At 35.4% G+C, this 24,524-nt stretch overlaps 1 long non-coding RNA gene across 1 annotated transcript; it reads right to left on the bottom strand.

The window, feature by feature from the left end:
* Window positions 1-422: 422 nt before the first annotated feature.
* LOC107729739 (uncharacterized) lies at window positions 423-6,855 on the bottom strand. The gene is made up of 3 exons (XR_001638613.1): window positions 6,839-6,855; window positions 602-699; window positions 423-487 (listed from the first exon to the last, which is right to left on the bottom strand). It is a non-coding gene; the product is annotated as an uncharacterized LOC107729739 (long non-coding RNA).
* Window positions 6,856-24,524: the final 17,669 nt, after the last annotated feature.

The following is a 24,524-nucleotide window of genomic DNA, read 5'->3' as shown; positions in this document are numbered from 1 at the left end:
CTGACAGGTCCAAGATCAACCTGTGCCTTCTCTGATCCTCCTGAAAACGCTCACAAAGGCTGGGATCTTTAGTCACGCACATCACCTGGGTTTAATTGTACCAGCGAACCACAAATCTATCAAATTGAATTATTACACATGTTCTTTTGAGGCTCTAACAAAGGCACTTTGCTTTACTGTGCTCTTCAGATATCGGCTGGGTGAATTTGAAAATAATGTGCTTTGGATAAAGAGGAAGGACCTAGAAAAGAGCATAAATAATGTAATTAAATGCAACTGAAGCCAGAACCTTCCTTTTTAAAAAGTTGTTTACAATTTTACCCTTTTATTTCTGTAGTGTCTGAATGAATTCTGTTTGTTCTGGATTTTTAAACAATTAGTCAAGTTTTTTCTTGTTTTTTTTCTTCTTCATCTAAAGGAAATTAGAATTAAATTCACACACCTGATATCTGAAGATTATATACAGTGTGTGTATACTTTCAAGTGTCTACAAAAAGAATGGAAATCAGGGTCAGACGACAAACATCAAAAACACACTCTTTAAAAACGGAATGATTTTAAATGTTACCATCAGACTAGTTTGATAGAATCACTTACTGACCTTGTCTGGGTAAAGTTGCATCCAGTCTTTCAACTTCAATGTCATAGAGCCGACAGCTCTTGCATGATACGTGCAAAGAGACCAGAAAGAGACCATTGCTAGGAATCAAACAAAAAAGCTGAATCAAAACAGTTTTGAAGCAAGTTACTTGTTTACCAAGAAAAAAAAACATATTTATGCCTCTGTACTCTCATGTGCACATTTTTACTTCCAAGTCCATTATTGCAACCACAATTTTTTTTTTAAGTAAAATGCACCAGAAAATTCATTCAAAATGAGTGTCCATGATTATCAAAATCCTGCTACGAATGTTGATAGAGCTTCACTTATATTAAACTCAAAACATCTCTTTCACTACCTCAGCATTCTTATTTTAGTCAGGCTTTGAGAATGTAGCAGCGTCTTCCCAGAATGTGCTAAAAATGTCTTACTCTGTTCCACTCCAAAGCAAAACAGGCTTTCCCTGGATTAAGAACTTCTCTTTTGTTGTCTTCTGTCTCTCTCTTTTGCCACAAGCTGCTTCTACAGCAAACTGGTACCAGCGGCACCTAAATGAGGCAGGAACTGCGACCAAGAGTTTCTGCACAAAGAGGCTGATTTATCTCTATAAAAATAATAAAACAAGGGATCCCAGCATACAGAATCGTGCAAAAGTAAATGCAGGAGGGGGAACTTGACATTTTCTGTCTAGGTTTTTTTTTTTTTTTAATTCTTTACTATTATTATTTACTGCTGTTGTTGCCAGAGTTAATAATCGCTACATGTCAGTTCAGGTCACAAAATCCAAAATATTGAGGGGAAATGCACGTCAAGATGTACAAAACATGGACAAAATGGCAACCTCTGAAAAAAGCCAATAAATTGTCTTTTAAAGCTTTTTGTAATATATTTTTAATGAATATGCCACAATAATGTAATTATTGTAGATAATTGTAGTGTAGATCTGAGGAATTCACTGTTTCTCCATAATTGCAATTCAATGTTAAATATTTAAAAAAAAATGTTGCATGTGAATTGAAACACCTTTTCCATTGAGGATTAGGCTAGTTGTGGCTTTTTTCCTGAATAAAAACAGTCCAAGCAGGAGGTCAAGGTTTGGCTGGTCCAGCTGGTAAATATCTTAACTATACCATTATGATTGCAAAATATATGATTCTTCATTGACAGCCAATAAAAAGGCTGTGCATTTGGACTAAATGCATTCTTTGCAATAAATGGAAATTAAATAAATAAATAAATATGCAAACATTCAGCTATTTCGCAGTCTGCTGCAAAGAGTTTTCACATACTGTATTGTGATCAGTTACATGACATTCATCAAATATGAGCCATTGAGATGAATAGCAATGCTAAAGGATAGTTTTCTCAAAGTGATGCATGCTTTCAACCATTTATTTTATTGAGTTGCTGCATTTAATAATTATACTGCAAGTCACTTCAATAAAAGCATCTCCTAAGTCACTACTTACTTACCATGTTTATTTGCAAAAATGCACATTAGATTAGAACAATTCATGTCACAGCCATTGATACTCACCTTCAATAAACACCCCTTTAAAGACACAGAACACATAGAGGTAAATGCTTGTATATTGCACTCTAGGCTAAAACATTAGCTAACATTGCCTTGGCACTAAGTGAAATTCAGAACCCATGCGAAACATCGCCCAGTGGACATTAACTTAAGTAATGCAACGTTAGCTGTGAAAAATTTCAGAATTGCTCTTAAAGTACACAATCTTAACAGAAAAAAAAAAACACTAATGTAGGGCTAGGCTAATGAAGCGCAAATAGCATGGCTGTTGCCGCGTGCAGCAAGGTGCTTTCCCATGGAGGAAATTGAAAATTGATTTTGTGGAGAATGACTGCAAATGAACTGCGAGGGGATAGGAGAGCACAATTTCCTCTCTCTGCAATAAAGCCGTGTCGGCTTGGGCTTTATTTCATTTTTAAACCACAAATCGTGTTAAACCTCAATGCCTTTTTAATACTGTGATATCAGCATTTGTTTTACAAACAAAGAGGAATTTGTACAGTAGTATCAAATCCATGCTAAATTTCTCACTTTATTTAGATTTTTCCCCCTACTACAGCCTCACCTGAGCAAAGCGTCTTATTGCCTCCAAATGATCAGAAGCCTCCACAAAACCAATGTATCTGAAAATAAAGTACTGTATCGAGAAGCACACTCAATCTGCTGAAAGGGAGGACATATTTTTCTGCCTCCAAAAATATCATGTTTTTTGGACATGGCACCATGGTAACACTATGCATATTTATACATGAACATGTAAATACAATAGTGCATGAATATAGTTCTTATTGTACTATAGTACTGTATGTATGCATGTATAGATGTCATGTAAAATAACGTTGAGCAATAATTTTTCTATACATGATATCTAACAATAATTATAATTATTTCAAATATTCAACAAGAGGAAATGCAATAAAAGAAGTGCAGGATTTTGTAATGAAGCGTAAAGTGTGATTATAGCTACTAAACACTGGCACTCTGTGTAGCATATTTAATTCCATTGTGAGCGGTTTTATTTTCCAGTTCTCATTCTGGTTGACACCATCTGTGCTCGGGTATGAAATAAAAGCCTATTTTCCTAAAGCAATTTTTAAAACATCTCATTTAGGAAAGCATAATTTATCAGTTGGCCGCAGTGCATTCACTAACTAACCTCTCGACCGTAAAAATGAGTTGAAAATTTAAATTCTTTACTCAAAGAGAGCCAAGTGATCAGTTGTGCATGGTTGAAATGTAATTTTGGTGCAGTAATTAGTTGAATTAGACATATGAAGTTTGAGTCTGAAAATGTTGTGAAAATGTTGTGACTTGTGTGTGAATTGCCAATACTTTCCATTAGCAAATCAGCATTATATTTAAACCACAAATCGTGTTAAACCTCAATGCCTTTTTAATACTGTGATATCAGCATTTGTTTTACAAACAAAGAGGAATTTGTACAGTAGTATCAAATCCATGCTAAATTTCTCACTTTATTTAGATTTTTCCCCCTACTACAGCCTCACCTGAGCAAAGCGTCTTATTGCCTCCAAATGATCAGAAGCCTCCACAAAACCAATGTATCTGAAAATAAAGTACTGTATCGAGAAGCACACTCAATCTGCTGAAAGGGAGGACATATTTTTCTGCCTCCAAAAATATCATGTTTTTTGGACATGGCACCATGGTAACACTATGCATATTTATACATGAACATGTAAATACAATAGTGCATGAATATAGTTCTTATTGTACTATAGTACTGTATGTATGCATGTATAGATGTCATGTAAAATAACGTTGAGCAATAATTTTTCTATACATGATATCTAACAATAATTATAATTATTTCAAATATTCAACAAGAGGAAATGCAATAAAAGAAGTGCAGGATTTTGTAATGAAGCGTAAAGTGTGATTATAGCTACTAAACACTGGCACTCTGTGTAGCATATTTAATTCCATTGTGAGCGGTTTTATTTTCCAGTTCTCATTCTGGTTGACACCATCTGTGCTCGGGTATGAAATAAAAGCCTATTTTCCTAAAGCAATTTTTAAAACATCTCATTTAGGAAAGCATAATTTATCAGTTGGCCGCAGTGCATTCACTAACTAACCTCTCGACCGTAAAAATGAGTTGAAAATTTAAATTCTTTACTCAAAGAGAGCCAAGTGATCAGTTGTGCATGGTTGAAATGTAATTTTGGTGCAGTAATTAGTTGAATTAGACATATGAAGTTTGAGTCTGAAAATGTTGTGACCCTGAATTAAACTGTAATGTTCTAGGTCTCCATTACAGTGAAAAATAAGTAGCATGAGCACGCTCCCAAATTCTAGAAGTTTGATGTGAATTGCCAATACTTTCCATTAGCAAATCAGCATTATAAAAACCTGTATTAAACTCTGGTAGGTCCTCCAAAACAACTGGTAAAATATTGACTATAAGATGGATTTGTGACAAAACCCTGACAATTATTGATGCTTTTATTCACGTAATGTCGTTTCAAAATCTAACCGTCAAAGCAAAACATTATACAGTATATAACTTATATTCTTACATGTATAGGTTTAAAATACAGGTTCTGTCAATTTCTGGTTCCCATAAAAGATCAAATGCATGGTTAAAGGCACTGTTGATGTTTTCTTGTTATAGTATGCTAATCAGCCATGTACAGCACCGATGTTAGCCAAGAATATTGAAATGTCATGCAAAGTCTTACTATTACAAAAGCAGAAAATGTAATTACATCAGAGACTGGTGCTGAAAATTCCTCAGAAACATTTCTTAACTCACAAACACAAGATGCAGCATTTACACAGGCTTTAAATTCATGCCGGATTTGTGAAAGAAAACAATGAACGGGAAAACGAGAAGCATGCCATGAGCGTGGCAAATAAGTAACGCATTTGCCAAACACGCAGCACAAAAGAACCCACATGTTGAGGGATGAATACAACCACTTTTTTTGAGACTTCTGGGATGTTCTTATAGCCTTTAAAGTTTATTAATTGTAACTTGATTTCAGTTGAGCTTACATTATACTTGAATAAATAAAGAGCTCAAGTTATGAAATGAACTACTGCTCGCTGAGGGAATGAGAATGAAAAAATGCATCGCTAATACTTACTCATGTTTATGCTGTTGATTTCCCTTCAAAATGACGTCACTTCCTGGAGGGTGATGTCATTAAAGGTCTTTTAAAGTCTAAAGGTATTTACATTACATTTAAATATATAAGCCTATTTTATCTCATATAAATATATCGTAGGGATATTAAAACATACGTAGTAATAGGAATTACCAAAATATTATCTCTTTTTGTTTAGTTAGTTTTTTTTAGTATTTGCCACATTTTTGCCACAAATCTGGTGACTGCTGAAAACAGCACTTACATTTTAGTTTCTTTAAAGAGATTGCAAAAATTCAAACATCTAACAGATGTCTGTCAAAAGTGAAACATCCCAGAGTAACCAAACTTAACTTATCAAAAGGCACTACTAACTAAGAGAGAACCAAGATGGTGAGGACAGTACAGAGAGGGTTTTTTTTAGCCTGATCTTCTACTTTATGTTCAGCAGAGCATCTCTGAAGGTGATTTATTTGGGTGTTAATCTGGTTTGGCAGTGCTTGTGTGTATGTGTGTGTGTTCTATATTTACAGGCTGGAGATGTGTCCCAACGACCTGCTTCACAGCTGCACACCAGAGATAGGAGCTTCAATCCAGAAGCCCCACAAACACAAACACACACGTGTGTAACACTCACTGGCTGACAGACAGCTACACACAAAGACACACATGTATTAGAGAGCACTCCATCACGAGCAACACAGGACAGATAGTGTTGTTTACGAAAACAGAAGTGGCTTTAGGTGAAGGGTAATTTTCTGTCTTCTTTGATTGGTCATGGAAGAGAGCAAAAACTAAATAAGACATCTTGTGGGTTTGTGCTTGAAGGACACTGTCAAAAATTCAGACAAAATATGGATGGATGGATGCATGCGTATGTGTGATTATTTTCCAAAAACAATTACAACATATTGTAACTTAACTCTTTCCCCACCATTGACCGATTAGACGTAATCTTTGAAAAAAAAAATAATAATAATTCTCAGCTTTTGTTCAAAATGTTGCTTTTTAATGAAACTTACCCAAATTCAAGAGTTAATAAAAAAGAATGCATGAAGCTAGAATAAAACTGTTTGTATGTTTAAAAGCAGAGGCTCTGCTCTTTCTTTTAACATAATGCATGTTCAGATATTCATACAACATATTCGAAGGGCCATGAAATTTTTGTGAAAATTATCAAAATGTTAGTGGTGGCTGGCGACTTGTAATTACATCAGAGACTGGTGCTGAAAATTCCTCAGAAACATTTCTTAACTCACAAACACAAGATGCAGCATTTACACAGGCTTTAAATTCATGCCGGATTTGTGAAAGAAAACAATGAACGGGAAAACGAGAAGCATGCCATGAGCGTGGCAAATAAGTAACGCATTTGCCAAACACGCAGCACAAAAGAACCCACATGTTGAGGGATGAATACAACCACTTTTTTTGAGACTTCTGGGATGTTCTTATAGCCTTTAAAGTTTATTAATTGTAACTTGATTTCAGTTGAGCTTACATTATACTTGAATAAATAAAGAGCTCAAGTTATGAAATGAACTACTGCTCGCTGAGGGAATGAGAATGAAAAAATGCATCGCTAATACTTACTCATGTTTATGCTGTTGATTTCCCTTCAAAATGACGTCACTTCCTGGAGGGTGATGTCATTAAAGGTCTTTTAAAGTCTAAAGGTATTTACATTACATTTAAATATATAAGCCTATTTTATCTCATATAAATATATCGTAGGGATATTAAAACATACGTAGTAATAGGAATTACCAAAATATTATCTCTTTTTGTTTAGTTAGTTTTTTTTAGTATTTGCCACATTTTTGCCACAAATCTGGTGACTGCTGAAAACAGCACTTACATTTTAGTTTCTTTAAAGAGATTGCAAAAATTCAAACATCTAACAGATGTCTGTCAAAAGTGAAACATCCCAGAGTAACCAAACTTAACTTATCAAAAGGCACTACTAACTAAGAGAGAACCAAGATGGTGAGGACAGTACAGAGAGGGTTTTTTTTAGCCTGATCCTCTACTTTATGTTCAGCAGAGCATCTCTGAAGGTGATTTATTTGGGTGTTAATCTGGTTTGGCAGTGCTTGTGTGTATGTGTGTGTGTTCTATATTTACAGGCTGGAGATGTGTCCCAACGACCTGCTTCACAGCTGCACACCAGAGATAGGAGCTTCAATCCAGAAGCCCCACAAACACAAACACACACGTGTGTAACACTCACTGGCTGACAGACAGCTTTACACAAAGACACACATGTATTAGAGAGCCCTCCATCACGAGCAACACAGAACAGATAGTGTTGTTTACGAAACAGAAGTGGCTTTAGGTGAAGGGTAATTTCCTGTCTTCTTTGATTAGAGAGCAAAGAGAGCAAAAACTAAATAAGACATCTTGTGGGTTTGTGCTTGAAGGACACTGTCAAAAATATATGGATGGTATGGATGGATGGATGCATGCGTATGTGTGATTATTTTCCAAAAACAATTACAACATATTGTAACTTAACTCTTTCCCCACCATTGACCGATTAGACGTAATCTTTGAAAAAAAAAATAATAATAATTCTCAGCTTTTGTTCAAAATGTTGCTTTTTAATGAAACTTACCCAAATTCAAGAGTTAATAAAAAAGAATGCATGAAGCTAGAATAAAACTGTTTGTATGTTTAAAAGCAGAGGCTCTGCTCTTTCTTTTAACATAATGCATGTTCAGATATTCATACAACATATTCGAAGGGCCATGAAATTTTTGTGAAAATTATCATGCTGGCAGGGAAAGAGTTAAACATATGTCTCTATTGGCTCACTTCAGTCTTATTAATGTCAGGGAGAAACTGTTGAGACATGCCCATTGTTTTTCCCATACACAATCACCTCACAGCCATTATATCTTTCACTTGCGACTTCACAAATCAGACTGAATCATGAGTCATTCCAGTTCTTATTTCCTCTTCCTTTCTGCCATTCCAAATGCTCTTGATGAGTTATTCCTCTAGTTAGCACAGTGTGTTTAATAAGGCATGAAAATGCAGCTTTGAGGGGGCTGGCATTCGGATTTGAGAAGCAACGGACATAGAATGAGTTTAAGTGTGTAGAATTGTTTTTACAGAGGCAGTACTCTGTCAGATGTAAATTGAATGACAAGCATCAAACCACGTTTGCAATATCCATCCATAAATCAGCCAACAGGTGACAGCTGCCCAGCTTCATTTAATTCTATCAGACATTCAGAGTGAGAGGAAAATGCAATTAGCGCTTCTTTCCTGCGCTCCCTGTCTCTCTCTATATATCTTTCTGTTTTAGTTATGAGTGCTTGCTAAGGCAAGCATTACTATTAAAATCTGTTAAAAAAAATGGAGGACCGCACATCATCTAGTGACCAGAAGGTTCCAGAGAAATATGATACAGAACATCCTAGCAACTACATAGCAACACACTAAAATAAACTCAGAACACATTAGCAACAAATACTCTAGTAACTACATTTTCCTCAGATAATGTCACAAATCTAGTTTACTGTTTGCTTTCCTTCTCTTGTTGACCAGCTCTCTAAATATTCACTGTTTTTCAATTTTTCAGCTCCTCCTCCAGCCGTCGCTCACAGATCGTCCTGGGGCTCTATCACTGTCAGGCAGGAGAAGCAGCAGTGGTGTATAGATAGATCGAGTGTTTGCTGGTGAGTCTGACCACCTCTGAGGAGAATTGACTGATAAAGGAGGGAATGGGGGATGAGAGGAGCCAGACATGCAAGAGTTGCTGATAAAGTCAAAGAGTCAGGAGGCATCAGGCCAAACACATATCAGAGGATTTTTGCTTTTCTCTATGCATTCTAGTTGTTTCATATTAAAGGGTATAAGTCTAATATAAGTCTCAGGTGTCCCCAGAATATGTCTGTGAACTTTCACACAATACCCCACAGATTATTTATTATATCATTTTGAAAATGCCCATTTTGAGTGGAAGCAGAAACAGGCTGGTTTTGTGCATGTCTCTTTAAATGCAAATGAGCTGCTGTTTCCAACCCCCTTTTCCAGAATAGGGAAGATACTCTGCTAAAAAAAAAAAAAGAAACATCTCTTTGGTTTTGATTATCATGTCTATCATGCCATATCCATTTAAACTTCTGATATACGGTTTTCTGAGCGAACACATCTGAAGCATGCGCACAGAAAGCGGCTGTCACATCCTGCCATGTGAGTACTAAACTATGTTCTCTTTCATGTCGTATTGCACCTAAACTGTCAAGTTTATGTTAAAAACACACATAAGTGTAAAAATATCTTAGCACTCTGCATGCTCAGTTAAAAAAAGTTACTGATTACCACTTGTGCATTTGTATCATCATTTAGTTTTATATTACCATTTGTAGTGTACATCTGAAATGTCTTTTATAACCTTTTATTAATTGTATACCTTGTATAATTTATTCAGAGATCGCCATGAAAATAGCCTTGATGCTGGCATGGCATTAAAAAGTGAATAAATAAAATAAATACATGACCATTTGACAGTATAAAATGTATTATGTACGATTGTGTACAGTAAACTCATTGAACGTCTACTTGTGTAGTCAGCAAGGCAACTCACTAGGTTCTGGAACACAGCTAACCACAGATTGTGTTCAGGAGCCTGAAGGTCATATTGCAGCAGGTTATTGTCTACCGAGGATGGTGTCACTGAAGAGCCACATCTCTACAGGTGCTTTCTGAATGCCCAAAATCACATTATCAAGAGACTCCCTGTCTCTCTCTTCAAACTAAAAATCTGAAGAAAAAAAATCAGTGAAACGTGGTACATGACCATATTTTACAACAAGTTTCTATACTGTTCTTCAGATGTTGTACTGCTTTATATAGCTGGCTGGAAAATTGAATGTTCAATAATTCACGATTTGCTCAATGAACAACTTTGTATTGAAGTGCATAACATTTCTCACCCCGAAGAGCTCATAAATAATTACTTCATTGACTGAACAATGTGCAAGTATTCTTTAACCATTTTTCACTGAAATAGCACAATATCATTATGAGCTAAAGTTCAAAATTGGTAGCATAAGGGTCCTGGATGAAATCTCCCAATGGATAAAGTCATGACAGATTTCATTTATCACATCAGAGAAACTGTGAATGATAGATTCGGTTTCACACTGCTTGTTGAAAAAGCCCACAGAAATGGCCTCGACTGCTTTCTAAGACAAGCAGCACTATTTTTATTGCTCAGACTCAGTGTTAGAGATTTGAATAAACTACATACTCAAATACGACTTAAGCATTTCAATAAACTACATACTCAAATATGACTTAAGCATTTAACTTACTCAGCACCACATGAATGGATTTTGACCTGGGCGAGTAAGTAATCACCAATAACATTATGCAAATGCAAAGAAACATGTTATGAACAATTCAGAAGACCTCAGCAACTGCATAGCAACACCTTGGCGACCAATCACAACACCCGATTATGAATTTGGTGAGTTTTGTACAGAAAAGTACCGCTTACATATAAAACAGAAAAAAATTAAAATCTAGTTAAGAGTTTCCAAACTTTTCTGGATGGTAAACATGTCTTCGGCAAGGGACAAAGAAAGCTTTGAGTGTGACTGCTGAGCACCTGTTGTATCCAAAATGGTTCTGTTACACACATCATCTTCTGTCTGCCCTCCTTTCTGATGCAGATCGGAGGATTTGATTCCGACTGCAGCTTATGACAAAATGCCAGGATGAGAGGGAGAAAAGGATGAGATGAGAGGGGTAGCGGGAGGCAGAAGGTTTTTTTGTTGTGCTGTTTGTCTCCTGCAGAGGAGGAGTGCTGAGAGGAGCAGAAAAGATAGTCCTGAAAAAAATGCCCATTGTGAAGGAGCAAAAGAAGATGAGGATGAAACAAAATAAGCAACAAAATGACACTCCAAATTTTGTCATCTTCTACAGGTAACTCATCATGTGGCTCTAAAATGCCAAAGTGTGGTACATCTTTGCAATAAATGACAAAACTACATAATGCCCTTCTGTAATTGTGTGCAACAAACCTCTAAATAAGATTTGAATCACAAACAGCTCATGCAGCGAAAGAGTCATTTCCATAAACAGCTTCACAAATCTCTTTTCAAACAGTAGTTCACCCAAAAATAAAGATATTTTTGTCATCATTTACTCACCCTAATGTTGTTTCAAAACTGTATGGCTCTTTTTTTCTCAGCTACTCATTCTATGCTGTAGGTTACATCGATGCACCAGTAGGTGGCGACAAATGACTGTCTTTATGAGTGAAACGATTTGCTCAAAACGCTGATTCATTCAGAAAACAAAACAAATGACTGTTTTTATAAGTGAGTCATTGAATCATTCATTCAGCCGATTAGCTCAAACATTTATTCAGGAATGAAACAAGTGACCATCTTTATGAATGAATCATTTAATCATTTTTACTCCACCACTTCACCACTACTGTATGTTGTTCGGTGGTTAAGGGTTTGGAGCAACTTGAGAGTGAATTTTACATTTTGAAGTGGACTATTTCTTAGCCTTTCCTTTACAAATCTCCAACTCCTTCTATTTATGCCGTATTTATCAGCTGAAATCTCCAGGCATATTCAAAATGCAATTTCATATAAGGTGATTTGTTTTGTTTCTGTCGTATAGTAATTGGCAAATCCAACACTCCTTGAAAACGCCATCTTATTCTAATTTGTTACAAAACTCGCATCAAGTCTATGGATGAAAGTGGTAATCCATCAAAAGACAGGTAGCGTCAATGCACACTTCACCAGTAACAAATGTATGAAAATGTGCAGTCAATCAGACAACAGTGTCTCTCCAGCTCAGTACTGATAAATCCAGTTTATTTTAAACAAGCAGCATGTGTCTGGGTGCTCCATGACTGACAAAAGTTTTCAGAAAATTTAAATGAAAATAACTTTCTGTATAAGATGCTGGGTTACATTAACATGTTAGATTCCGCATCTAAAGTGTAAAATTTTTCAGCTTTTTTAACCATTCTTGATTGCATACTTGGGTACTATTGCACATACGACTATTTCTTAGCCTTTCCTTTACAAATCTCCAACTCCTTCTATTTATGCCGTATTTATCAGCTGAAATCTCCAGGCATATTCAAAATGCAATTTCATATAAGGTGATTTGTTTTGTTTCTGTCGTATAGTAATTGGCAAATCCAACACTCCTTGAAAACGCCATCTTATTCTAATTTGTTACAAAACTCGCATCAAGTCTATGGATGAAAGTGGTAATCCATCAAAAGACAGGTAGCGTCAATGCACACTTCACCAGTAACAAATGTATGAAAATGTGCAGTCAATCAGACAACAGTGTCTCTCCAGCTCAGTACTGATAAATCCAGTTTATTTTAAACAAGCAGCATGTGTCTGGGTGCTCCATGACTGACAAAAGTTTTCAGAAAATTTAAATGAAAATAACTTTCTGTATAAGATGCTGGGTTACATTAACATGTTAGATTCCGCATCTAAAGTGTAAAATTTTTCAGCTTTTTTAACCATTCTTGATTGCATACTTGGGTACTATTGCCCATACCTTTTTTTTTTTTTTTTTGCTGTATGCTTCATGTACTGTGTTTTATACACTGACATTCATCTAATAGAAGTATTTAATTCCTAAAAATGTCTGTTGGTATGTACGTATCACAAAGCCTGTACAAAATGTGACTGTACCGGCATAAAAAAATATGTCTGTACAAGTACAATGTCCAAAGGACACTGTTGAGCTATTCAGATTTTCAGGAAAGACTTTAGCTCTCTATTGATAAAGACTCAAAAAGAACTAGCAGAACAAATAAAAAAGCAAAAGTATTGCAAGAGACAGTGAACTACGCCGTGTTCTGTGTGTGTGACATTCTTGTGAGAGTGTGTCAGTCTCCATGGGAGGGCTCTGTTTGACAGACGGTAGGATGGAACGAAACGGACAAGGACATACAGAGGAGAGACAGACAGCTTTACTACTCTTTGAAAATCGCTCATCTGCCATCTCAAGAGTGTGTGAGTGTGTGTAAGTGCACGAGAGCTTCCCATCCATAACATCCTAATTTTCCAGCCACCTCTAACTGACACACTGCCAGATTTACGATCGCGGCCCTGACAGTAACAAACACGCAATGGTGTAATGATATGAGTGTGAATGCGTGTCTGAGACATAACCCACGGCATTAATCTGTGTTGTTATGCATGTTTTTGCAACTCGGAGTTCATTTGTGTTGACAGAATACAATAAATGGAAAGTTGGGGATGCATTTTGCTGTGACTGCACAAAATACGATTAATACAACACGGATGAAAACAAACAACCTCTATGCTTTAGGATGTTTTTCTCAGGTTCTCATGGTTCAATCCACCTTCCAATGAACTGAAATTGCACTTGCATGACTTTTAAATCTGTCTTAACACTATCATCCATTAAAAGTAACCATTGTGTGTTTAAAAAACATGAAAGATCAGGACTCGGCAGTCCTATTCCCTGTGCCACGCCAGCCCTATTGTGAGATAAAGAAGGCTTAAAAACAATAGGGCTTTGCTTTCTGGGTCAGTGGGTCTGAGTGCCAAAAAACAGACAGCGAGGCTGTGAATAAGAGCAGAACACAGGCCAAGGGACCCTAATGCACTTGTCGAACACACTTGAAAGATTAACTATCCTTTTAAGTACTTAAAAAACCCTTTGTGACGCTGAAAAAAAGACCAAAAACCTCTTTAGCATATCATCTGACAATGACAGGGATACTGCCTTCGAGAAGAAGATTAGGCGTTATAATGCCAGACAACAGTAAATAACATCAGGGATCGAGGCCTTTTTCTAGAACAAAGACACTTTGTGCGTGTGATGTGTCTTAAATATGAAATGCAGTTTAAGGGATGATCGCTTTTTATGAGGAAATGAGTATTAACAATAAGCTGTTTGAAGTGTGTTATGTAAAGAATGATACATTTACCCACGAGTGCCGTTTAAACTCTCATTTGCAGCAGACATTCTGCATATTTGTCTGTAAAGCTGTCATATTAAAAAGTCAAATCTGAGACAAAATACAAAAATAAACTTTTATGAATGGCATTTGCGCTAGAGAGCAAAATATAAAAAAATATCAAAATAAGTGGTGTTTCTGTTAGAGAAAGATAGCACAAGCACGCTTTGTTAGGTATTAAATGATAAAACAATACATATATCAAAATGTTTGTTCATTTCCTATTTAAACAGTTGTATTTGTTTGCAGATGCCACTTGGATATATATCTAATAAATTCATACATTGTAACTGTATCCTGCCACTAAATAATAATTAAATATATAATAATTTAATAAAAAAATATATATATTTAAAAGTATATAAAATAATAATTAAATAATCTGACTTTTTCCTTGCAATTGCTAGTTTACATCTCGCAATTCTGATGTTTTCCTCAGAATTGCGAGATATAAATTTGCAGTTGTGAATTATAGTCAGAGTTGCTGTATATAAACTCGCAATTGTAAGGGTGCGCTAGAGAGCAAAATATAAAAAAATATCAAAATAAGTGGTGTTTCTGTTAGAGAAAGATAGCACAAGCACGCTTTGTTAGGTATTAAATGATAAAACAATACATATACTGTTCAAAATGTTCATTTCCTATTTAAACAGTTGTATTTGTTTGCAGATGCCACTTGGATATATATCTAATAAATTCATACATTGTAACTGTATCCTGCCACTAAATAATAATTAAATATATAATTATTTAATAAAAAAATATATATATTTAAAAGTATATAAAATAATAATTAAATAATCTGACTTTTTCCTTGCAAGTCATGATTATGAAGGTGTCATGTCAGTCTTATGCACACCCCTTCAAGTAAAGTGTAACCGTGAGTTTATATAGATTTATATCTCACAATTCTGACATTTTTCTAAAAAATTGTGAGCTTACATCTCGCAATTAGGACTTTTTTCCTCGCAATTCTGACTTCTTTTCTCAGAATTGCAAGCTATAAACTCACAATTGCGAGTCCAAATCTGAGAGAAAGAATGCTGCTTATTTTCTTACAATTGAGAGTTATGTTTCACAATTCTGACTTTATAACTCGCAATTGCATGTTCTAAAGTCAGAATTATGAGATATAAACTCGCAATTCTGAGAAAAATACAGAATTGTGAGACAAAAAGTAGCAATTACCTTTTTTATTCCTTATTCACTGGTGGAACGGGAGGCTGAACACTGAAGTCCAATACTTTTGAATGCTAATAAACTCAGAAATACATTCAGGTGGGTGTATAGTGTAGGTGTAGACAGAGAGCACTAACATATCAAGCAAATTCATACAAGAGCAACAGCGACGGTCGGTGTGAACCGCAGGCCTTTAAATGTGCAGTATATATCAGTTTCAGGCCTTATGAATGAGTTCGGCTGAATGGATGTATCTGACTCACTCAGGTTGCTGTGATAATTACTGTCTGCTCATTAACGGACAGTCTAGGAAAACCTCTTCATCTGGCCAGCCGTCAGGGGGAAAGTCAATGATATAAATGACTTTTCCAGCACAATGAGTGAAGCTCTATCAGGCAGGCCGAGGAAGTAAGGACGCAACTGATGTGCGGTCGTTAACATGTCACAGTCAATTAGGAGCATCGGCTTGGAGTCCATATTGAGAAACCAGAGCTCATATTGGGACACAATCCAGTATGTACTGTACCATAGACATCTACTGAGTGAGAGAAAGACTGAATATGTTTCACGTAATAACATTTCTGAAAAAAGTTTTTTTTTTAAAGGAAAATTTGCTTTAACCCTGAAAACATCAAACTAAAAAGTCTGAAGGCCTACATGTTGATGAGCTGCAAATCAATCACTCCTGAAATTCTTGTTCATAAAATCACCGTTTTACTACTTGGCCTCTTTTGAGAAAGATTCTGTGAAAAGTCATTTTAAATTGAGGGATGTGATTCTCCAATGAATACATCATTAGTGAATCACCTTTGAGTGATTCATCTTAGTATCCTTAGAAAAACAGAACATTAATTTTACTTCAAGACTAAACTTTTAATATTTAAAATCTTCTGTGTTCCACAAAGAGAAAAAAAATCATATGGGTTTGGAACAACTTTGGACAATTTTGATATTTGAATGAACCTTTCCAAAGTATGAAAGATCACACCTACTTACAAAACATCACAGGGCTTTGTAGGCAATCAATAGAAGAAGCAATGGTTGTCAGTTTGAGACCAACCTATGCGTCAATGTCTAGAAGATTCCCTCTGTCTATGCATGCTTACAATGTAAAAAATAAAAATACATTTCAACAGAGAGCTTTTTTTTTTCCTCCACTCAGTATATCAATCAAACCCTATTCAACCCTATACCTTATTCAAGTGTGTCTGTGCGAGTGAAAGGTTTGTAGAGTTTGGCAAAGTGCAAATGGAGCAATCAAAAGAAAAAAAGTGACAAATACAGCATTGTGATGGAGAGCTGTCCACTCAAACAGATGAAGAGTACGCCCAAGCCTTGTGGGGAATAAATCAAACAAAAAAGGAGAGTTTGAGAAGAGATTTTCACAATGAATATTCAGGCACACAACCATCAAATGTCTACCTCTGTAAATATACCCTGTGACTTATAAACACATATTTGAGTATGAGGTTAATGAAGTCTTTCATGCAGCTCTTGGCTGAAGAGGATGAGTCTGCTGTGGGTGCAGTTCAGAGTCACCGTGATTCATCGCTCAAATGAACATTTGGTTGCTCATTCTTCTGGTTTCCGTCCAGTTTACATTGTTCATTTCCTTTCCAGCCTGCATTAGTCAAATAGCTCTGCGGGCTTTTTATAAAAATTTGTCATTTTTCTAGCTTATAATACTGTAGCCAGACCTGGTTTAATAACTTCCTGAGGTGCTTTCAAAACATTGTGCTGCTTGTTTGAGCTGTTTGATCAAGGTCTACACTGTAGTTCCACAGAAAGCAATCTCTTCCCATGCAAAATTCATGCATATATACATTTGACAGTAAATCTCTCTTCAGCATCATCTGTTAGACATACTGAAGTGTTAACAGTGGTAGAATTATGGCTAATTTGTGCTCAAATTAGCTGTTTAGTTGGTGTCAATTGGTCAGTCTCTTGATGGCTTTTAATTATTGCTCTACCAAAGAAAACTACAACTACAGTTAAGAACCACTGTGAGTAACACCCAAAACTGTGATGACTGGACTAGTGGTAATCATAGCAACGCTTTAACTCAACAACATGGATTGCAACGTTTTTACCTTGGTGGAGCTGTTTTGTAGAGTATTATCATCTGGCAATCACTGCTGATGGCAGCATGTAGCGTATGGGTTACTCTGAAACTGCATGGCTGGAGGGAAAAACTTTGATGGAGAGAGACAATATCAGGGTTTTTGAGTCAACATACCTGTTTCTGTGGGGTTTCTTTTCTTTCTTACACCTCATGCGAGCTGAGAGGAGTGACAACTGTATTTAGCTGCAGTGTGTTTATGGCCTACAGGTCCTAAAGCAGTATATGATTGAACTGTTATTGCCAGCTTGTTCTTGTCAAAGAATAATTGGGTTCTTTTTTGAATTCTGGAAGAGCACCAGGTACACAAAGACATGGTGCCACAGAAGTGAATGGGAGTGAGATGGAAGCTTGTAAAACCATTGTTCAAGTCCATTTTCCCCTCTTCATCAGGCTTGGCTGGGCAATACATCAGCCCATCATCTCGCATCTTCCGACAGTAATTCTTCTCGTGTGCAACGCAAACCCAATCAATCAGCCGACTCCACCTGTAATCCTGTAAATTCCTCACCATCCTTCAACGTCGCCGCTCGTCTGTCTCAGCCGGGCCAGTCGAGATTTATTACCGTCTCCGAGACTATTAGCTGGAACAAAAGGAAAAAGAATGAGGACAGGAGCGGCGTGAAGGAACGTGGTGAGGTAAAAAGAGGAAGAGTCAAAACTCGACAGAATTAAAAGTGGAATAATATCCTGGAGGGATGGAAAAATAGAATTGATAGAGAGTTGAGTAACATCTGGGAAAAGAAAGCGAGAGAGAGGGAATGAACAATGACATCGCAGCTCCAGAGGCTCTTCCCATGTGGCAAATCAAACAGTAACAAAGGCCTATTAGTATAATTCAGCTGGCAGATCTTTATGGCGCACTAGAAGGACAAGACTTGTTAAAGATGACTTAAAGCTCATGGATTTTCATTAATAATGGCCATTTAGAACCATCCACACTTAAATATTCACTGTACATTTGCAATAATTTTTCTGGTGATATACATTAAAATAAAGAATTGAATATCCTGATTTTTATGTGCTTTTCACATGAGACTATACTTAGTGTGAGAGGGCAACGATGCTCTAAATGTGTTGGCATAGCAACGTGATACTTCCTGTTTCCTTTTCCGCCTGTCCTACGCAGGCCGTCTCTTTTAATTCTAGGTTGAGGACACTTCGTATATGCATCCTACAGAGGATGCGACCTCCAGAGGATTCGACCTCCGGAGGGCGCAGCCTTCTAAATGAGACACAGCTATTGTCTTCTTGACTCCTTCTTGTCTTGCAACTTTAAAAAAGCATTTAAAGGGATAGTTCACCAAAAATTTAAATTCTGTCATTAACTACTCACCCTCATGTCGTTCCAAAACAGTAAGGTCTTTGTTCATCTTCGGAACACAAATTAAGATATTTTATTTAGATGAAATCCAAGAGCTCTCCGACCCTAGACTGCAATGATACTACCGTGGTCAGAACATGCATGTGCTGCGCCTTGTTTATGTGCAGAAGAAAGCACGTGTATGTGTCGTAAAACTCTCCATAATGGCACTAGGGTGATATTGAGGAGAATAATTGTTGAATAAAGTCATTATTTTTGTTTTCTTCGTGCACAAAAAGCATTCTCGTAGCTTCGTAAAATTACGGTTGAACCACTGATGTCACATGGACTATTTTAACGATGTCCTTACTTCGTTTCTGTGCTTTGATCATGGTAGTAACCTTACTGTCTATGGAGGGTCAGAGAGCGCTCGGATTTCAATAAAACATTTTCATTTGTGTTCCGAAGATGAACAAAGGTCTTAGAGGTTTGGGACGACATGAGAGTGATAAACTAATGACAGAATTTTCATTTTTGGGTGAACTAACACTTTAATAGTGCCTCTGATTTACACTTCAGTAGCAACAAGTTTCTAATTCAAATAAATGAACTGAACTAACCAACTCAAATAGTCAGTTCAAATAGTTATTTTCCAATGAATCAACTTAAGTTGTCAAATCAAAAAGTTGTTTGAGTTGGCGACAATAGCCTCATGGACGTTCCTCAAAAATGTAGTCCCGATGTGGCATTATTTAAAATGTCCTTTAAAAAATTCAATATGTATTATTAAACACTTTTAGGTTGATTACTCATAAAAATTCAGTTGTTTAACTGGTTTCAACATGATTCACATCATTCATAAATCGAGTGATGACTCAATTAATCTTATGTATATTTCGGTTTAAATTACAGCTAGCATCACACATGCGAAAGGTAAATTATTTAGCACGTAAATTAGAATTACTTGTAAGAACAAGCAGTAATTTGGTATTGTCATTAGTGTAGTTATTGCTCATAGAGCAACACATAAACTTAATGCTTAACATAAAATAATATTCAGTCCTGTAGGAACTAGAAAGATATTTTGAAGAATGTTGTTGGCCCCCATTGACTTCCATAGTATTTTTTTTTTTCCATACTGTGCTTGGTTACCAACATTCTTCAAAATATCTTGTGTGTGTGTGTGTTCAGCAATAGAAAGAAAACCATACAGGTTTGGAACAACACAAGGATGAGTAAATGATGACAACATTTTCATTTTTGAGTGAAATCACTTTAAGTTAATGTAATGAACAACATTAAGTCAACAGAATTTAAAATAATGTTTGCAACTTGTCAGGTTTAACTAAATCAATACATTTGTAATTTTTTATCTTGCAACCATCTGTTTAATTAAGTTATGGTAACCCTGACTTTTTAGAGTGTATTGGTGCATATGCAAATAACGAAATATAATTTTACCTTGTGTTTATTTAGTGTATAACTTTGTGTAACATTTACATGCATTTAACAGATGCTTTAATCCAAAGTGACTTACAATACCAAAACATAAATCATTTGTCACAGAGCCAACAATATTCAATGCCAGGTATATTAGAAAGCAAGACTAGGAAAATATTATTTTTATACTTTTAAATAATGATTGCTTGAATAAGACAGTTTGCTATCTTGTTAACCTTTAAGCAAATCATCGTGATCTGAAATTATTAGCGGCATACAAATACTATAAATGTGTTCTGTCTGTTAAAATGTGAGCAATTTCTCTCTACTTCTCTGAGTGACAAGAATCTTAGTCTTTAATTGAGACAAATGTCACATCGGTCAGATGAATGTGTACAGTGGCCTCACAAGGGACATGCCACGGATGAAATGAAGTGATGCTGACACAGAGAGAACAGCAAACATGAGAAATCATGAAGGGAAGGTGAGAAGCTAACATTTCTGTTTGGAAAAGCATGAGAAAGTGCAGGAGAATATCTAAGTAATATCTAAATATCATATATTTTAAACAAAATGTCAGAAATTACAATATGAACGAAACATTTCAAACCACTGAGACAACGTTGATAAATGACAAATTATATGCAAAAAATATATATATATATTTGAAATAAAAAATGCAATGACAGTGCCTATACACTCTAAAAAATAATTAAAACTTAAATAAATGAATTTATTAATTTAATTAAAGCTTTTAGTATTATTTTGATGTGTTCAGCTGACATAATAATGTTGATCATTACCTAAATTGATTTTCTTCAAAACGTAAATTGCAGTAACTTAATAAAATTATCTTTTTTGGAAATTGGGCAGTATATTTATAGTTCCCATGCTCTGAATATATGTGACCCTGGACCACAAAACCAGTCTTAAGTGTCAACTTTTCGAAATTGAGAATTATACATCATCTGAAAGCTGAATAAATAAGATTTCCATTAATGTATGGTTTGTTAGGATAGGACAATTGGTCGAGACACAACTATTTGAAAATCTGGAATCTGAGGGTGCAAAAAAATCAAAATATTGAGAAAATCGCCTTTAAAGTTGTTCAAATGAAGTTCTTAGCAATGCGTATTACTAATCAAAAATTAAGTTTTGATGTATTTATGGTAGTAAAATTACAAAATATCTTAATGGAACATGATCTTTACTTAATATCCTAATGATTTTTGGCATAAAAGAAAAATCGATAATTTTGACCCATACAATGTATTTTTGGCTATTGCTACAAATATACCCCAGCGACTTAAGACTGGTTTTGTGCTCCAGGGTCACATATGTTAAAATTAAGTGTTATTTTTTTATGCTTTTAGTGAAGGGAAAGACCGGTCTGTGTTTAATGCTGTTACTGACATTTAAAACTGTTGTATTATGCTGAAGTTTTTTTTTATTATTATCATTATTATTGTTGTTGTTGTTGTTGTGCTAAAGAGTATAACTATATGAAATTAAACAACTGCACTAATGCAAGTGTCTGTCTTGTTTATTAAATTTACATGCTTTAAAGTTATAAGTTATATTTAGCATGTGCAATGCTACTTATTGATTTTAACTAAAATAAATAAGATTATCTGGTTCCAGTGCCACCACAACTCAATTAATTGGAACTACTTAGTTTTTTGAGTAATCAACTTAAAATTTGTGTTTATGCTACAAATAATGTTCCTCTAACTAAATGTACTTTGTTGGTTGAACATAATTTCATTTTGTAGTTGTCATAAATCAAAAAAAGATTGATGCACACATTGGATGCAAACTTTTTTTTTAAGCGAATGCATAATTTTTTTTTAGTGTATGGGAATATAATTAATGCTTTTAGCCATAACAATGAGCAATTACAGTTCCCCTAAATAATCACATGAAGCACATGTTCTTCAGATCACTCAGATGTCATATAATTAAACAGAAACATGAGCGCTATAATGTGGAATGTGACTGAGAAAGAGGAATAAGAAGCAGCTCATATCAGGCAGGAAATGGCCCTATCCATTTTCTTCAGTGGTTCATATCTTTGAGCTGAGCGATAGAGCTCATTTAGTAAATGAGTGTTCACCTCACACTCACTCTCTTGGTAAATGTCAAATGTGCTGATACATGACATAGACATTACAGTTTAATCAAACAAAAGCTGGAATGTCAGTCAATAATGAGCAATAATGAAACTGCCAAAGACATATCAGCGAAGAAGCGAGTGGAGCATTTAGCTTAATATTTCTTCAGTGCGTTTATATGTTTTTATATGGTCAGTTGGTTTATTAGTGGTGTTTGCAAAGGCAACCATCCAGTCGTGCTAGACGTGAATGATAACACAAATCAAGTGGTTTATTGAGGGGAGGTGTGACTTATTACTTTTCTAAGCAATCAGATTTTTTTTTTTTTACTTGGCAGATAATAAAACGAGTGCGAAAAAAATCCTTAAAGTGAAGGAAGCACCGGAGCCATATCTAGAGACTTGAGGTGGAAACTTTTGACTTTGACCAGTTAAGAATCGCCTATAACATGGTATAGAAAACACACAGAAATGTACTGAAAACACAAGTGTTTAAATTTCAGTGGCAAAAACAACATTAGTGATGTCACAGAAGCAGGGATAGTATTTAACTAAAACCATTAAAAAAAACATTTAAATAAAATAAACATTAAATAAAATGAAAAATGCAATATTTCAGACAGTTCCCAAGGCCACATATCAGATTTTCATTTAGTTTAAATTGATGTAATAAAATAACTACTGAAATAAAACTGTGAAATAAAATGAAAAACTACATAAACAAAAAAAACTAATTAAAATAACAAAACACACACAAGAAAAGTTATTAAAACTTGAAATAAAATCAAAATAGAAACAGAAAATATAAAAATACAAATGAACTACAAATAGTTGTTAAAAAGTAAAAAAAAAATAATAAAAAATAGTAAGAAAAATGTCCTTGTGGTATTGTAAAGGCTAGTAAATAAATAAATAAATAAATATTAAAAGGCAAGTGAATTTCGAAAAATACTGGTCTGACAAGAATAAAATAAAATAAATATGAGTTTATGTGGCATGTGTTCTGATGTGGTCAAACTACCAGTTGAAAATATGAAACATACACTCTCAGAAAAAAAGGTACAACAGCTGTCACTGGGGCGGTACCTTTTCAAAAGGTACACTTTTGTACATTTTAGGAACTAAGATGTACAATTTAGGTATAATATGTACCTTTAAGGTACCAATATGGACTCTTTAGGTACAAAGGTGTGCCTTTTGAAAAGGTACCGCCCCAGTGACAACTTTTGTACCTTTTTTTCTGAGATTGTAAGAAAGAAAAAAACAACAGCATTTGCAATAACAGCTGCAGCTATACAGCACATTATTACTCATTAGATCTCACACTTTCCCACAGCGCTCAGGTCTGACGCAGCTGACTTTTCCCCCTACACATACGCGCCTTCATGGCTCCGTGGGAGTCAGTCTGCCTCATGTGTGCGAGCGCGTGTGTGCATGTGTGTATGAAACGTGCCAGACAGAACAGGAGGTCATGTGCATTTCCAGCAGACTGTGAGATTGAGAAAGTCTGCTGCCAGCTTTCTATAAAGAGAGTCAGTCAATGCAAATAATGTTCGAGGAAGGGCGTCAAACATGCTATCATATAAAAAAAAAGCTTTACTGTTTAAATTGTTGTACCAGTTCAAGCATTCAGTACCATGGGCATAATCGACCAGTCATGGTGTGCGAGAAGGCAGGATCTACAGAGAAGTCAAAGCAATGCAAATATGCTTAAATATAATGTATGAGCACTCTAGAGATCATGTCAATAGGAAAATGAAGCCAAAACCCTGACATTTTAGGCAATTTAGAAATCCCGGGCATATTCTGGCCTAAAAACAGGATAGCCTATGTCACCCTAAGTTAAAGGGATAGCTCACCCAAAAATGAAAACTCATTGTAAAAAAAACTTTAAAAAAAATTAAACCAGTTAATAATATTCTTAATCAATTAGCAGATTTAAAACACAACACAGCCAAAGGCACAAACAGTGAAGAAAAGAGTTGAGTCTTATATCAAACACTTATATTTACCGACTTGCATCCACGATTCCAAATGTAATCACATCTTCTTCAGTGAAAGCTGCTCGCTCATTCTTTAGTTGATCTTCAGGTTTGTTGACTTACTATCCTCTGCCTTAATTACACTAGATGAATT

The sequence above is a fragment of the Sinocyclocheilus rhinocerous genome, unplaced genomic scaffold (genome assembly GCF_001515625.1).
Source record: "Sinocyclocheilus rhinocerous isolate Xijiao unplaced genomic scaffold, SAMN03320098_v1.1 scaffold218, whole genome shotgun sequence".
In the NCBI taxonomy this organism is placed as follows: domain Eukaryota; kingdom Metazoa; phylum Chordata; class Actinopteri; order Cypriniformes; family Cyprinidae; genus Sinocyclocheilus; species Sinocyclocheilus rhinocerous.
The sequence above is the reverse complement of the archived record's forward strand: the minus strand, read 5'-3'. Positions and strand labels throughout refer to the sequence as shown.